General features: G+C 40.7%; 1 protein-coding gene across 2 annotated transcripts in view; it reads left to right on the forward strand.

Annotated features, from left to right (window-relative positions):
- The first annotated feature begins 521 nt into the window (after positions 1 to 521).
- Positions 522 to 17,475, forward strand: part of LOC139754652 (ferritin light chain-like) — a 58,524-nt gene continuing 41,570 nt past the window's right edge. The window contains exon 1 of one of the 2 annotated variants that reach the window (XM_071672179.1): positions 522 to 903. The gene's annotated coding sequence lies outside the window, so the exon portion shown is untranslated. The remainder of the gene's footprint in view (positions 904 to 17,475) is intronic. The other variant, XM_071672180.1, reaches the window with a different exon arrangement.

A 17,475-nucleotide genomic window follows, 5' to 3' on the forward strand; every position in this document is an offset into this window, starting at 1 on the left:
CAATAGGTTCAAATGCTTGCAACCTCACTTTCAGGAAAGGAATAAAAACCTTAAGATTAGTACTGGCCAGTTTTGAAACCACGTCAAATATTAATTTTATTGATCAAGTAATTAGTGGGATATTGCGAGACGAGCTAAAGGATTTGAAAGGCAGTGATGAATCGAGTTTGCTGTTTATCAAATTTTTTTCAAAATCGATGGAAGCCTATTAACACTTTTTGTCTCGGAGTGTCGTTCGCCATATTTGCATAATGATTTTTCGAAGGGCTGTGGAGTTCTCATGCTATTTTTCGTTGTATTGGCACTGTGCTGTAACAGAGATGGTTTTCATAGTGTGGAGTGCAAAAGAGAAGTACTGTATTTGATGGGGTCGGCTGCTGCTGTAGTGACAGTGGGGCCAATAGTGTTTTAGTAATTTTAAGTGGTTTTATTGTTATACGCCTCTGTTGTTGCGGTAACAACAAAGCTGTGATGCTATGCTGGTGCTGGCTTGGATGACAATGGCCATGGTGACGAGTGAGTGCCGTGTGGTGAATGATGGTGGTGTTGTTGTGGTGGAGGTTGCGAGTGATCAAGTGCGCATGTTTGGGGCGGGTCCAAGCGGGCCGCAGCGGGCGCAGTCGTCTCCTCAGTATCTCCTCAACTACGCTAGAGGTTGCTGTAGCACACTCAGTGTAGTGTCGCAGCTATCTCGGCCACCAAATACTTCTACAGCAATATCCTTTATCACTCGTCTATCAGCTATCACCCCGGGAGCCACTTGACGTGAAGACAATCAGTTGGGAACCATCATTTAGGAGACCTGCGAGTCATCAACAGCTATCGTTTCTCTTCATGTAAATCGGATACTCTATCAAAGGCCCAGTGAACGGAACACAAACCATACCAGTGTCTTCAAGAAAGGTGGGGTTCACTTGCATTCGTACGTAGTCTGTTACTTAGATTCTGAACCAACCCTAGTATTTTCTTTTTTTTTTTTAATGCATTGCGACACAGGTGGTCATCGCTTGGTGTGAAATAGTGGTCGACCTGTTTGGTGGCTATGTCATGAAGACTGGAAAAAAAGTGTATTTGAAAGATTTCCTTATGGTTCATACGATGGAAGGCAAATCCAAGCGGCTTTAAGAGCCCTCAGGAGGGCGTCATGTCACAACCTGTTACGTCATCTTTATTTGGAGTGTGGTCATTTTAATATATATATATATATATATATATATATATATATATATATATATATATATATATATATATATATATTGGAAAGGATCACAATTTTGCGCGTGATCAAGGTATTCCTATGAGTCCACGGAGAAAATGAAACACAATGAGTTCCCAAGGGCACTTTCGTGTAATAATCACATCATCAGGGGAGACACAAGAGAGAAATGGCGTCCTAGCTTCGTCTCTTCGATGTATATCAACTGACTGATATTTCTCTTGTGTCTCCCCTGATGATGTGATTATTACATGAAAGTGCACGTAGGAACTTATCGTGTTTCATTTTCTCCGTGGACTCATAGGAATATATATATATATATATATATATATATATATATATATATATATATATATATATATATATATATATATATCCCATTTTAGAAAGTTAATACAAGGAGGGGAGGATTTCCGGCCCCCCGCTCCCGTCCCCTCTAGTCGCTTTCTACGACACGCAAACGCGGGAGACAGCGACAAAGTATAAAAAAAAAAAAAAAAAAAAAAAAAAAAAATATATATATATATATATATATATATATATATATATATATATATATATATATATATATATATATACTCCTGAGTTCACGGGGAAATGACATACAACTAAGAGACGTAGCTAGGACGTCTCTTCGTAGTATATCAACTGACTTAAATTTCTCTCTTGTGTCTCCCCATATAGCAATGTTATATGGTTGCGAGGCACGGGCTATAGATAGGGTTGTACGGAAGAGGGTGGATGTGTCGGAAATGAAATATATGAAGACAATATGTGGTGTGAGATGGTTTGATTAAGTAAGTAATGAAAGGGTAAGAGAGATGATTGGAAATAAAAAGTTGTGGTTGAGAGAGCAGAAGAGGGTGTGTTGAGATGGCTTGGACATAGAGAGAGAATATGTGAGGAAAGATTGACAAAGAGGATATATGTGTCAGGGTGAAGGGAACAAGGAAAATAGGGAGACCAAATTGGAGGAGAAAGGATGGAATCAAAAAGATTTTGAGCGATCGGGGCCTGAACATACTGGAGGGTGAGAGGCGTACAAGGAATAATGTGAATTGGAACAATGTGGTATACCGGGGTCGACGTGCTGTCTGTGGTCTGAACCAGGGCATGTGAAGCGTGTAGTGTAAACAAACCATGGAAAGGTTTATGGTTCCTGGATGCGGATAGGAAGCTGTGGTTTCGGTGCATTACACATTACAGCTAGAGACTGAGTGTGAACGACTGTGGCCTTTTTTTTAGTTTGTTTTCGTGGTGCTACCTCGCTAAAAGGGGGGTTGGGGTTGCGTTGCTATATCCTGTGTGACGGGGTAGCGACAGCAATTGATGAAGGCAAGCAAGTATGAATATGTACATGTGTATATATGTATATCTCTGTGTATGTCTATGTATATGCATGTACATGCCTACATGTATATTTATGTATATGGGCGTTTATGTGTATATGAGTGGATGGACCATTCTTCGTCTGTTAACTGGCGCATCCTCGCTGACACGGGAAATAGCTATCAAGTATAATATATATATATATATATATATATATATATATATATATATATATATATATATATATATATATATATATATATATATTATCCCTGGGGATAGGGGAGAAAGAATACTTCCCACGTATTCCCTGCGTGTCGTAGAAGGCGACTAAAAGGGGAGGGAGCGGGGGGCTTGAAATTCACCCTTTTTTTTTTTTTCTTTTTTTCCAAAAGAAGGAACAGAGAAGGGGGCCAGATGAGGATATTCCCTCAGAGGCCCAGTCCTCTGTTCTTAACGCTACCTTGCTAATGCGGCAAATGGCGAATAGTTTGAAAGATATATATATATATATATATATATATATATATATATATATATATATATATATATATATATATATATATATATGACATGACAGCTAGAGACTGAACGTGAACGGATGTGGCCTTTGTGTCTTTTCCTAGCGCTACCTCGCGCACGTGCGGGGAAAGGGGTTGTCATTTCATGTGTGGCGCGGTGGCGACAGGAATGAATAAAGGCAAGTATGAATTATGTACATCTGTATATATATATATATATATATATATATATATATATATATATATATATATATATATATTTTTTTTTTTTTTTTTTTATACTTTGTCGCTGTCTCCCGCGTTTGCGAGGTAGCGCAAGGAAACAGACGAAAGAAATGGCCCAACCCCCCCCATACACATGTACATACACACGTCCACACACGGAAATATACATACCTACACAGCTTTCCAAGGTTTACCCCGGACGCTTCACATGCCTTGATTCAATCCACTGACAGCACGTCAACCCCGGTATACCACATCGCTCCAATTCACTCTATTCCTTGCCCTCCTTTCACCCTCCTGCATGTTCAGGCCCCGATCACACAAAATCCTTTTCACTCCATCTTTCCACCTCCAATTTGGTCTCCCTCTTCTCCTCGTTCCCTCCACCTCCGACACATATATCCTCTTGGTCAATCTTTCCTCACTCATCCTCTCCATGTGCCCAAACCATTTCAAAACACCCTCTTCTGCTCTCTCAACCACGCTCTTTTTATTTCCACACGTCTCTCTTACCCTTACGTTACTTACTCGATCAAACCACCTCACACCACACATTGTCATCAAACATCTCATTTCCAGCACATCCACCATCCTGCGCACAACTCTATCCATAGCCCACGCCTCGCAACCATACAACATTGTTGGAACCACTATTCCTTAAACATACCCATTTTTGCTTTCCGAGATAATGTTCTCGACTTCCACACATTCTTCAAGGCTCCCAGGATTTTCGACCCCTCCCACACCCTATGATCCACTTCCGCTTCCATGGTTCCATCCGCTGACAGATCCACTCCCAGATATCTAAAACACTTTACTTCCTTCAGTTTTTCTCCATTCAAACTTACCTCCCAATTGACTTGACCCTCAACCCTACTGTACCTAATAACCTTGCTCTTATTCACATTTACTCTTAACCTTTTTCTTTTACACACTTTACCAAACTCAGTCACCAGCTTCTGCAGTTTCTCACATGAATCAGCCACCAGCGCTGTATCATCAGCGAACAACAACTGACTCACTTCCCAAGCTCTCTCATCCCCAACAGACTTCATACTTGCCCCTCTTTCCAAAACTCTTGCATTTACCTCCCTAACAACCCCATCCATAAACAAATTAAACAACCATGGAGACATCACACACCCCTGCCGCAAACCTACATTCACTGAGAACCAATCACTTTCCTCTCTTCCTACACGTACACATGCCTTACATCCTCGATAAAAACTTTTCACTGCTTCTAACAACTTACCTCCCACACCATATATTCTTAAAACCTTCCACAGAGCATCTCTATCATCTCTATCATATGCCTTCTCCAGATCCATAAATGCTACATACAAATCCATTTGCTTTTCTAAGTATTTCTCACATACATTCTTCAAAGCAAACACCTGATCCACACATCCTCTACCACTTCTGAAACAACACTGCTCTTCCCCAGTCTGATGCTCTGTACATGCCTTCACCCTCTCAATCAATACCCTCCCATATAATTTACCAGGAATACTCAACAAACTTATACCTCTGTAATTTGAGCACTCACTCTTATCCCCTTTGCCTTTGTACAATGGCACTATGCACGCATTCCGCCAATCCTCAGGCACCTCACCATGAGTTATACATACATTAAATAACCTTACCAACCAGTCAATAATACAGTCACCCCCTTTTTTGATAAATTCCACTGCAATACCATCCAAACCTGCAGCCTTGCCGGATTTCATCTTCCGCAAAGCTTTTACTACCTCTTCTCTGTTTACCAAATCATTTTCCCTAACCCTCTCACTTTGCACACCACCTCGACCAAAACACCCTATATCTGCCACTCTATCATCAAACACATTCAACAAACCTTCAAAATACTCACTCCATCTCCTTCTCACATCACCACTACTTGTTATCACCTCCCCATTTGCGCCCTTCACTGAAGTTCCCATTTGCTCCCTTGTCTTAAGCACTTTAGTTACCTCCTTCCAGAACATCTTTTTATTCTCCCTAAAATTTAATGATACTCTCTCACCCCAACTCTCATTTGCCCTCTTTTTCACCTCTTGTACCTTTCTCTTGACCTCCTGTCTCTTTCTTTTATACATCTCCCACTCAATTGCATTTTTTCCCTGCAAAAATCGTCCAAATGCCTCTCTCTTCTCTTTCACTAATAATCTTACTTCTTCATCCCACCACTCACTACCCTTTCTAATCAACCCATCTCCCACTCTTCTCATGCCACAAGCATCTTTTGCGCAATCCATCACTGATTCCCTAAATACATCCCATTCCTCCCCCACTCCCCTTACTTCCATTGTTCTCACCTTTTTCCATTCTGTACTCAGTCTCTTCTGGTATTTCCTCACACAAGTCTCCTTCCCAAGCTCACTTACTCTCACCACCCTCTTCACCCCAACATTCACTCTTCTTTTCTGAAAACCCATACAAATCTTCACCTTAGCCTCCACAAGATAATGATCAGACATCCCTCCAGTTGCACCTCTCAGCACATTAACATCCAAAAGTCTCTCTTTCGCGCGCCTGTCAATTAACACGTAATCCAATAACGCTCTCTGGCCATCTCTCCTACTTACATACGTATACTTATGTATATCTCGCTTTTTAAACCAGGTATTCCCAATCACCAGTCCTTTTTCAGCACATTAATCTACAAGCTCTTCACCATTTCCATTTACAACACTGAACACCCCATGTATACCAATTATTCCCTCAATTGCCACATTACTCACCCTTGCATTCAAATCACCCATCACTATAACCCGGTCTCGTGCATCAAAACCACTAACACACTCATTCAGCTGCTCCCAAAACACTTGCCTCTCATGATCTTTCTTCTCATGCCCAGGTGCATATGCACCAATAATCACCCATCTCTCTCCATCAACTTTCAGTTTTACCCATATTATTCGAGAATTTACTTTCTTACATTCTATCACACACTCCCACAACTCCTGTTTCAGGAGTACTGCTACTCCTTCCCTTGCTCTTGTACTCTCACTAACCCCTGACTTTACTCCCAAGACATTCCCAAACCACTCTTCCCCTTTACCCTTGAGCTTCGTTTCACTCAGAGCGAAAACATCCAGGTTCCTTTCCTCGAACATACTACCTATCTCTCCTTTCTTCACATCTTGGTTACATCCACACACATTTAGACACCCCAGTCTGAGCCTTCGAGGAGGATGAGCACTCCCCGCGTGACTCCTTCTTCTGTTTCCCATTTTAGAAGGTTAAAAATACAAGGAGGGGAGGATTTCTGGCCCCCTGCTCCCGTCCCCTCTAGTCGCCTTCTACGACACGCGAGGAATAAATAATGTATATATATATATATATATATATATATATATATATATATATATATATATATATATATATATATATATGTATATATATATATATATATATATATATATATATATATATATATATATATATATATATATATATATTTTTTTTTTTTTTTTTTTATACTTTGTCGCTGTCTCCCGCGTTTGCGAGGTAGCGCAAGGAAACAGACGAAAGAAATGGCCCAACCCCCCCCCATACACATGTATATACATACGTCCACACACGCAAATATACATACCTACACAGCTTTCCATGGTTTACCCCAGACGCTTCTCATGCCTTGATTCAATCCACTGACAGCACGTCAGCCCCGGTATACCACATCGCTCCAATTCACTCTATTCCTTGCCCTCCTTTCACCCTCCTGCATGTTCAGGCCCCGATCACACAAAATCTTTTTCACTCCATCTTTCCACCTCCAATTTGGTCCCCCTCTTCTCCTTGTTCCCTCCACCTCCGACACATATATCCTCTTGGTCAATCTTTCCTCACTCATCCTCTCCATGTGCCCAAACCACTTCAAAACACCCTCTTCTGCTCTCTCAACCACGCTCTTTTTATTTCCACACATCTCTCTTACCCTTACGTTACTCACTCGATCAAACCACCTCACACCACACATTGTCCTCAAACATCTCATTTCCAGCACATCCATCCTCCTGCGCACAACTCTATCCATAGCCCACGCCTCGCAACCATACAACATTGATGGAACCACTATTCCTTCAAACATACACATTTTTGCTTTCCGAGATAATGTTCTCGACTTCCACACATTCTTCAAGGCCCCCAGAATTTTCGCCCCCTCCCCCACCCTATGATCCACTTCCGCTTCCATGGTTCCATCCGCTGCCAGATCCACTCCCAGATATCTAAAACACTTCACTTCCTCCAGTTTTTCTCCATTCAAACTCACCTCCCAATTGACTTGACCCTCAACCCTACTGTACCTAATAACCTTGCTCTTATTCACATTTACTCTTAACTTTCTTCTTCCACACACTTTACCAAACTCATTCACCAGCTTCTGCAGTTTCACACATGAATCAGCCACCAGCGCTGTGTCATCAGCGAACAACAACTGACTCACTTCCCAAGCTCTCTCATCCCCAACAGACTTCATACTTGCCCCTCTTTCCAAAACTCTTGCATTTACCTCCCTAACAACCCCATCCATAAACAAATTAAACAACCATGGAGACATCACACACCCCTGCCGCAAACCTACATTCACTGAGAACCACTCACTTTCCTCTCTTCCTACACGTACACATGCCTTACATCCTCGATAAAAACTTTTCACTGCTTCTAACAACTTTCCTCCCACACCATATATTCTTAATACCTTCCACAGAGCATCTCTATCAACTCTATCATATGCCTTCTCCAGATCCATAAATGCTACATACAAATCCATTTGCTTTTCTAAGTATTTCTCACATACATTCTTCAAAGCAAACACCTGATCCACACATCCTCTACCACTTCTGAAACCACACTGCTCTTCCCCAATCTGATGCTCTGTACATGCCTTCACCCTCTCAATTAATACCCTCCCATATAATTTCCCAGGAATACTCAACAAACTTATACCTCTGTAATTTGAGCACTCACTCTTATCCCCTTTGCCTTTGTACAATGGTACTATGCACGCATTCCGCCAATCCTCAGGCACCTCACCATGAGTCATACATACATTAAATAACCTTACCAACCAGTCAACAATACAGTCACCCCCTTTTTTAATAAATTCCACTGCAATACCATCCAAACCTGCTGCCTTGCCGGCTTTCATCTTCCGCAAAGCTTTCACTACCTCTTCTCTGTTTACCAAATCATTTTCCCTAACCCTCTCACTTTGCACACCACCTCGACCAAAACACCCTATATCTGCCACTCTATCATCAAACACATTCAACAAACCTTCGAAATACTCACTCCATCTCCTTCTCACATCACCACTACTTGTTATCACCTCCCCATTTGCGCCCTTCACTGAAGTTCCCATTTGCTCCCTTGTCTTACGCACTTTATTTACCTCCTTCCAGAACATCTTTTTATTCTCCCTAAAATTTAATGATACTCTCTCACCCCATCTCTCATTTGCCCTTTTTTTCACCTCTTGCACCTTTCTCTTGACCTCCTGTCTCTTTCTTTTATACATCTCCCACTCAATTGCATTTTTTCCCTGCAAAAATCGTCCAAATGCCTCTCTCTTCTCTTTCACTAATACTCTTACTTCTTCATCCCACCACTCACTACCCTTTCTAATCAACCCACCTCCCACTCTTCTCATGCCACAAGCATCTTTTGCGCAATCCATCACTGATTCCCTAAATACATCCCATTCCTCCCCCACTCCCCTTACTTCCATTGTTCTCACCTTTTTCCATTCTGTACTCAGTCTCTCCTGGTACTTCCTCACACAGGTCTCCTTCTCAAGCTCACTTACTCTCACCACCCTCTTCACCCCAACATTCACTCTTCTTTTCTGAAAACCCATACAAATCTTCACCTTAGCCTCCACAAGATAATGATCAGACATCCCTCCAGTTGCACCTCTCAGCACATTAACATCCAAAAGTCTCTCTTTCGCACGCCTGTCAATTAACACGTAATCCAATAACGCTCTCTGGCCATCTCTCCTACTTACATAAGTATACTTATGTATATCTCGCTTTTTAAACCAGGTATTCCCAATCACCAGTCCTTTTTCAGCACATAAATCTACAAGCTCTTCACCATTTCCATTTACAACACTGAACACCCCATGTATACCAATTATTCCCTCAACTGCCACATTACTCACCTTTGCATTCAAATCACCCATCACTATAACCCGGTCTCGTGCATCAAAACCACTAACACACTCATTCAGCTGCTCCCAAAACACTTGCCTCTCTTGATCTTTCTTCTCATGCCCAGGTGCATAAGCACCAATAATCACCCATCTCTCTCCATCAACTTTCAGTTTTACCCATATTAATCGAGAATTTACTTTCTTACACTCTATCACATACTCCCACAACTGTTTCAGGAGTATTGCTACTCCTTCCCTTGCTCTTGTCCTCTCACTAACCCCTGACTTTACTCCCCAGACATTCCCAAACCACTCTTCCCCTTTACCCTTGAGCTTCGTTTCACTCAGAGCCAAAACATCCAGGTTCCTTTCCTCAAACATACTACCTATCTCTCCTTTTTTCACATCTTGGTTACATCCACACACATTTAGGCACCTCACTCTGAGCCTTCGAGGAGGATGAGCACTCCCCGCGTGACTCCTTCTGTTTCCCATTTTAGAAAGTTAATACAAGGAGGGGAGGATTTCTGGCCCCCCGCTCCCGTCCCCTCTAGTCGCTTTCTACGACACGCGAGGAATACGTGGGAAGTATTCTTTCACCCCTATCCCCAGGGATAATATACATATATATATACATATACACATACACACACATACACATACATACGCACATCACACACACACACACACATACATATATATACATATGAAAAATGTAAGAAACAATTTAGAAAACTGAAACTTCTAGCTTGAAATGAATGAAAAAAATGAATGTCACATAATGGTTCAACCTCTGGCTATGGAAAAAAGGAAATGTATAATTTATTTACACAAACGTCAATAGCAGTTCTCATCAATTTAACCACTGTATCAATAGGCTTCAATGTCTAAGCTACATTTTTCTCCAATTTCACTATTTTCCTTCACATTTTCAATTGTGTCTGAAGGTTCTACTTCAAGAGTGATTGTTTTTCCAGTAAGGGTCTTCACATCTTGGTTACATCCACACACATTTAGGCACCCCACTCTGAGCCTTCGCGGAGGATGCTTTACTTGTGGTGCTGACTTCCCGTTGCAGGAATTTGGAGTCAGTCCTCGGCTGTCACCTGGCGGCTCCTTCCTGGCGCACTGTCGTGTGGCGTAGTGAGTTTCCACTCTATTCGCATAGAGTTGGGGTCGATGGATCCAAAGCTTCGAATGTAAAGTTCACACATGACCGTAGTGGCGTTATTGAGATGGTTGGTGGGCGTCGCTCTCCGATCATAGTTCTTGAGGAGGCTGTCCAAAATGGCCAGGTTGTTGACTTTACCACACTCTCCTTGAGGGTAGATGAATATATATATATATATATATATATATATATATATATATATATATATATATATATATATATATATATATATATATATGTTATCCATGGGGATAGGGGAGAAAGAATACTTCCCACGTATTACCTGCGTGTCGTAGAAGGCGACTAAGAGGGGAGGGAGCGGGGGGCTGGAAATCCTCCCCTCTCGTTTTTTTCAATTTTCCAAAAGAAGGAACAGAGAAAGGGGCCAGGTGAGGATATTCCCTCAAAGGCCCAGTCCTCTGTTCTTAACGCTACCTCGCTAACACAGGAAATGGCGAATAGTACGAAAGAAAAGAAAATATGTATATATATATATATATATATATATATATATATATATATATATATATATATATATATATATATATATATATATATATGAGAGTTGGGGTGAGAGAGTATCATTAAATTTTAGGGAGAATAAAAAGGTGTTCTGGAAGGAGGTAAATAAAGTGCGTAAGACAAGGGAGCAAATGGGAACTTCAGTGAAGGGCGCAAATGGGGAGGTGATAACAAGTAGTGGTGATGTGAGAAGGAGATGGAGTGAGTATTTTGAAGGTTTGTTGAATGTGTTTGATGATAGAGTGGCAGATATAGGGTGTTTTGGTCGAGGTGGTGTGCAAAGTGAGAGGGTTAGGGAAAATGATTTGGTAAACAGAGAAGAGGTAGTGAAAGCTTTGCGGAAGATGAAAGCCGGCAAGGCAGCAGGTTTGGATGGTATTGCAGTGGAATTTATTAAAAAAGGGGGTGACTGTATTGTTGACTGGTTGGTAAGATTATTTAATGTATGTATGACTCATGGTGAGGTGCCTGAGGATTGGCAGAATGCGTGCATAGTGCCATTGTACAAAGGCAAAGGGGATAAGAGTGAGTGCTCAAATTACAGAGGTATAAGTTTGTTGAGTATTCCTGGTAAATTATATGGGAGGGTATTGATTGAGAGGGTGAAGGCATGTACAGAGCATCAGATTGGGGAAGAGCAGTGTGGTTTCAGAAGTGGTAGAGGATGTGTGGATCAGGTGTTTGCTTTGAAGAATGTATGTGAGAAATACTTAGAAAAGCAAATGGATTTGTATGTAGCATTTATGGATCTGGAGAAGGCATATGATAGAGTTGATAGAGATGCTCTGTGGAAGGTATTAAGAATATATGGTGTGGGAGGAAAGTTGTTAGAAGCAGTGAAAAGTTTTTATCGAGGATGTAAGGCATGTGTACGTGTAGGAAGAGAGGAAAGTGATTGGTTCTCAGTGAATGTAGGTTTGCGGCAGGGGTGTGTGATGTCTCCATGGTTGTTAAATTTGTTTATGGATGGGGTTGTTAGGGAGGTGAATGCAAGAGTTTTGGAAAGAGGGGCAAGTATGAAGTCTGTTGGGGATGAGAGAGCTTGAGAAGTGAGTCAGTTGTTGTTCGCTGATGATACAGCGCTGGTGGCTGATTCATGTGAGAAACTGCAGAAGCTGGTGAATGAGTTTGGTAAAGTGTGTGGAAGAAGAAAGTTAAGAGTAAATGTGAATAAGAGCAAGGTTATTAGGTACAGTAGGGTTGAGGGTCAAGTCAATTGGGAGGTGAGTTTGAATGGAGAAAAACTGGAGGAAGTGAAGTGTTTTAGATACCTGGGAGTGGATCTGGCAGCGGATGGAACCATGGAAGCAGAAGTGGATCATAGGGTGGGGGAGGGGGCGAAAATTCTGGGGGCCTTGAAGAATGTGTGGAAGTCGAGAACATTATCTCGGAAAGCAAAAATGGGTATGTTTGAAGGAATAGTGGTTCCAGCAATGTTGTATGGTTGCGAGGCGTGGGCTATGGATAGAGTTGTGCGCAGGAGGATGGATGTGCTGGAAATGAGATGTTTGAGGACAATATGTGGTGTGAGGTGGTTTGATCGAGTGAGTAACGTAAGGGTAAGAAAGATGTGTGGAAATAAAAAGAGCGTGGTTGAGAGAGCAGAAGAGGGTGTTTTGAAGTGGTTTGGGCACATGGAGAGAATGAGTGAGGAAAGATTGACCAAGAGGATATATGTGTCGGAGGTGGAGGGAACGGGGAGAAGAGGGAGACCAAATTGGAGATGGAAAGATGGAGTGAAAAAGATTTTGTGTGATCGGGGCCTGAACATGCAGGAGGGTGAAAGGAGGGCAAGGAATAGAGTGAATTGGAGCGATGTGGTATACCGGGGTTGACGTGCTGTCAGTGGATTGAATCAAGGCATGTGAAGCGTCTGGGGTAAACCATGGAAAGCTGTGTAGGTATGTATATTTGCGTGTGTGGACGTATGTATATACATGTGTATGGGGGGGGTTGGGCCATTTCTTTCTTCTGTTTCCTTGCGCTACCTCGCAAATGCGGGAGACAGCGACAAAGTATAAAAAAGAAAAAAAAAAAAATATATATATATATATATATATATATATATATATATATATATATATATATATATATATATATGTGTGTGTGTGTGTGTGTGGCGAGGTGGTGATGGGAATGAATAGGGGCAGACAGTGTGAATTGTGTGCATGGGTGTATATGTGTGTGTCTGTGTGTGTATATATATGTGTACATTGAGATGTATAGGTATGTATATTTGCGTGTGTGGGCGTGTGTATGTGTACATTGTGTATGGGGGTGGGTTGGGCCATTTCTTTTGTCTGTTTCCTTGTGCTACCTCGCAAACGTGGGAGACAGCGACAAAGCAAAATAAAAAATGATAAAATATATATATATATATATATATATATATATATATATATATATATATATATATATATATAAAACACCGCCTCGACCAAAACACCCTATATCTGCCACTCTATCATCAAGCACATTCAACAAACCTTCAAAATACTCACTCCATCTCCTTCTCACATCACCACTACTTGTTATCACCTCCCCATTAGCGCCCTTCACTGAAGTTCCCATTTGCTCCCTTGTCTTTCGCACTTTATTTACCTCCTTCCAAAACATCTGTTTATTCTCCCTAAAATTTAATGAAACTCTCTCACCCCAACTCTCATTTGCCCTCTTTTTCGCCTCTTGCACCTTTCTCTTGACCTCCTGTCTCTTTCTTTTATACATCTCCCACTCAATTGCATTTTTTCCCTGCAAAAATCGTCCAAATGCCTCTCTCTTCTCTTTCACTAATAATCTTACTTCTTCATGACACCACTCACTACCCTTTCTTATCAACCCACGTCCCACTCTTCTCATGCCACAAGCATCTTTTGCGCACTCCATCACTGATTCCCTAAATACACCCCATTCCTCCCCCACTCCCCTTACTTCCATTGTTCTCACCTTGAGAGGGTTAGGGAAAATGATTTGGTAAACAGAGAAGAGGTAGTAAAAGCTTTGCGGAAGATGAAAGCCGGCAAGGCAGCAGGTTTGGATGGTATTGCAGTGGAATCTATTAAAAAAGGGGGTGACTGTATTGTTGACTGGTTGTTAAGGTTATTTAATGTATGTATGACTCATGGTGAGGTGCCTGAGGATTGGCGGAATGCGTGCATAGTGCCATTGTACAAAGGCAAAGGGGATAAGAGTGAGTGCTCAAATTACAGAGGTATAAGTTTGTTGAGTATTCCTGGTAAATTATATGGGAGGGTATTGATTGAGAGGGTGAAGGCATGTACAGAGCATCAGATTGGGGAAGAGCAGTGTGGTTTCAGAAGTGGTAGAGGATGTGTGGATCAGGTGTTTGCTTTGAAGAATGTATGTGGGAAATACTTAGAAAAGGAAATGGATTTGTATGTAGCATTTATGGATCTGGAGAAGGCATATGATAGAGTTGATAGAGATGCTCTGTGGAAGGTATTAAGAATATATGGTGTGGGAGGCAAGTTGTTAGAAGCAGTGAAAAGTTTTTATCGAGGATGTAAGGCATGTGTACGTGTAGGAAGAGAGGAAAGTGAATGTAGGTTTGCGGCAGGGGTGTGTTATGTCTCCATGGTTGTTTAATTTGTTTATGGATGGGGTTGTTAGGGCAGTGAATGCAAGAGTTTTGGAAAGAGGGGCAAGTATGAAGTCTGTTGTGGATGAGAGAGCTTGGGAAGTGAGTCAGTTGTTGTTCACTGATGATACAGCGCTGGTGGCTGATTCATGTGAGAAACTGCAGAAGCTGGTGACTGAGTTTGGTAAAGTGTGTGAAAGAAGAAAGTTAAGAGTAAATGTGAATAAGAGCAAGGTTATTAGGTACAGTAGGGTTGAGGGTCAAGTCAATTGGGAGATAAGTTTGAATGGAGAAAAACTGGAGGAAGTAAAGTGTTTTAGATATCTGGGAGTGGATCTGGCAGCGGATGGAACCATGGAAGCGGAAGTGGCTCATAGGGTGGGGGAGGGGGCAAAAATCCTGGGAGCCTTGAAGAATGTTTGGAAGTCGAGAACATTATCTCGGAAAGCAAAAATGGGTATGTTTGAAGGAATAGTGGTTCCAACAATGTTGTATGGTTGCGAGGCGTGGGCTATGGATAGAGTTGTGCGCAGGAGGATGGATGTGCTGGAAATGAGATGTTTGAGGACAATGTGTGGTGTGAGGTGGTTTGATCGAGTAAGTAACGTAAGGGTAAGAGAGATGTGTGGAAATAAAAAGAGCGTGGTTGAGAGAGCAGAAGAGGGTGTTTTGAAGTGGTTTGGGCACATGGAGAGAATGAGTGAGGAAAGATTGACCAAGAGGATATATGTGTCAGAGGTGGAGGGAACGAGAAGTAAGAGACCAAATTGGAGGTGGAAAGATGGAGTGAAAAAGATTTTGTGTGATCAGGGCCTGAACATGCAGGAGGGTGAAAGGAGGGCAAGGAATAGAGTGAATTGGATCGATGTGCTGTCAGTAGATTGAATCAGGGCATGTGAAGCGTCTGGGGTAAACCATGGAAAGCTGTGTAGTTATGTATATTTGCATATGTGGACGCATGTATATACATGTGTATGGGGGGTGGGTTGGGCAAAAAAAAGCAAAAACAGCAAAAAAAAAGAAAAGAAAAAAAAAAAAAAATATATATATATATATATATATATATATATATATATATATATATATATATATATATATATATATATATATATATATGTGTATATATATATATATATATATATATATATATATATATATATATATATATATATATATATATATATATATATTATCCCTGGGGATAGGGGAGAAAGATTACTTCCCACGTATTCCCTTCGTGTCGTAGAAGGTGACTAAAAGGGGAGGGAGCGGGTGGTTGGAAATCCTCCCCTTCCTTTTTTTTTTTTTTTTTTTTTTTTTAATTTTCCAAAAGAAGGAACAGAGAAGGGGGTCAGGTGAGGATATTCCCTCTAAGGCCCAGTTCTCTGTTCTTAACGCTACCTCGCTAACGCGGGAAATGGCAAATAGTATGAAAAAAAAAAAAAAAATAAATTATTCATTTAAACTCTATTCACAATTGAAGAAACATCTCGAACACAAAATTATTCTTTTAATTCTGTATTTGCAATTAGAGAAACTTTTCAGATACTGCAACCAATGAAAATGTTTCAAGGATCTGATGAAGGAGAGTTGAAGGTTAGAGAAATAAAGAGCTCTGAAGTACTTAAATACCTGGACCAATTAAATCCGAACAAATCTAATGGCCCGGATAATTTAGCTTCGAGATTTTTAAAAGAGGTCAGGAGACAGCTGATGTACCCCATAACAAAAGTATTCAACCAATCTTTACTGGATGGTCCAGTGCCAACTGACTGGAAACTAGCATATGTTACAAAAAGTGTGCCTTGAACTATTTCCCAATTAGCCTATGTCATTGTTTGATAAAATGATGGAAAAAATAATACGAGATAAAATTGTCACATTTCTAGAACATAAAATTATATCAGCTAACTAACACGATTTTTGCTAAAGATCCTGCCTGATGAATTTACCGGAATTTTCTTAATGTAATTTTTCAAAATTAGAATGAAAAATTACTCGTGTAGTGCATTTAGATTTCCAGAAGGCTTTCGATAAAGTACCTCATGAGAAACTTATATATGAACTCAAAGTACATGGAATCGGTGAAGAACTCTGTACATAGATCAGAGACTGGCTTACCAGAAGAAAGCAGCATATAGTATTAAATGGTGACGTCTCAGATTGGCTAGATGTAATAAGTGGTGTGCCACAGAGGTCAGTTCTAGGCCCAATTCTTTTCATAATATACATTAATAATTTAGAACTTAGTCACATATCTGATATCTCCAAATTTGCTGATGATACTAAACTAGGAGGTAGATCTGTAAACAGGCAGGACTGTGAAATGATTCAAAGAGATCTTACCTTACTAGCAGAGTGGTCAGACAGATGGCAAATGAAGTTTAATGTAGACAGGTGTAAAGTTATGCACTTTGGAGACAAGAATATACATTATGACTATTTGGAAACTCTCTAACTAAAGTAGATGAAGAAAAGAACCTTGGAGTTGTCATTAGCAACAATTTGAAATAAACTAAACAGTGTCGAGCAACAAGTAAAAAAGGCAACTAAATGTTAGGTTTCATAGCTAGGAACATAGATTACAAGATGCCAAAAACAATTCTCACACTTTATAATTCTCTAGTAAGACTACACTCTGAATATGCAGTCCAGTTTTGGTCCCCAACTATAAAAAAAGATGAGGAAAAATTAGAACAAGTACAAAGATGTGTGAAAAAAGTCATCTCATCC

The sequence above is a fragment of the Panulirus ornatus genome, chromosome 17, assembly GCF_036320965.1.
Source record: "Panulirus ornatus isolate Po-2019 chromosome 17, ASM3632096v1, whole genome shotgun sequence".
Lineage (NCBI taxonomy): Eukaryota > Metazoa > Arthropoda > Malacostraca > Decapoda > Palinuridae > Panulirus > Panulirus ornatus.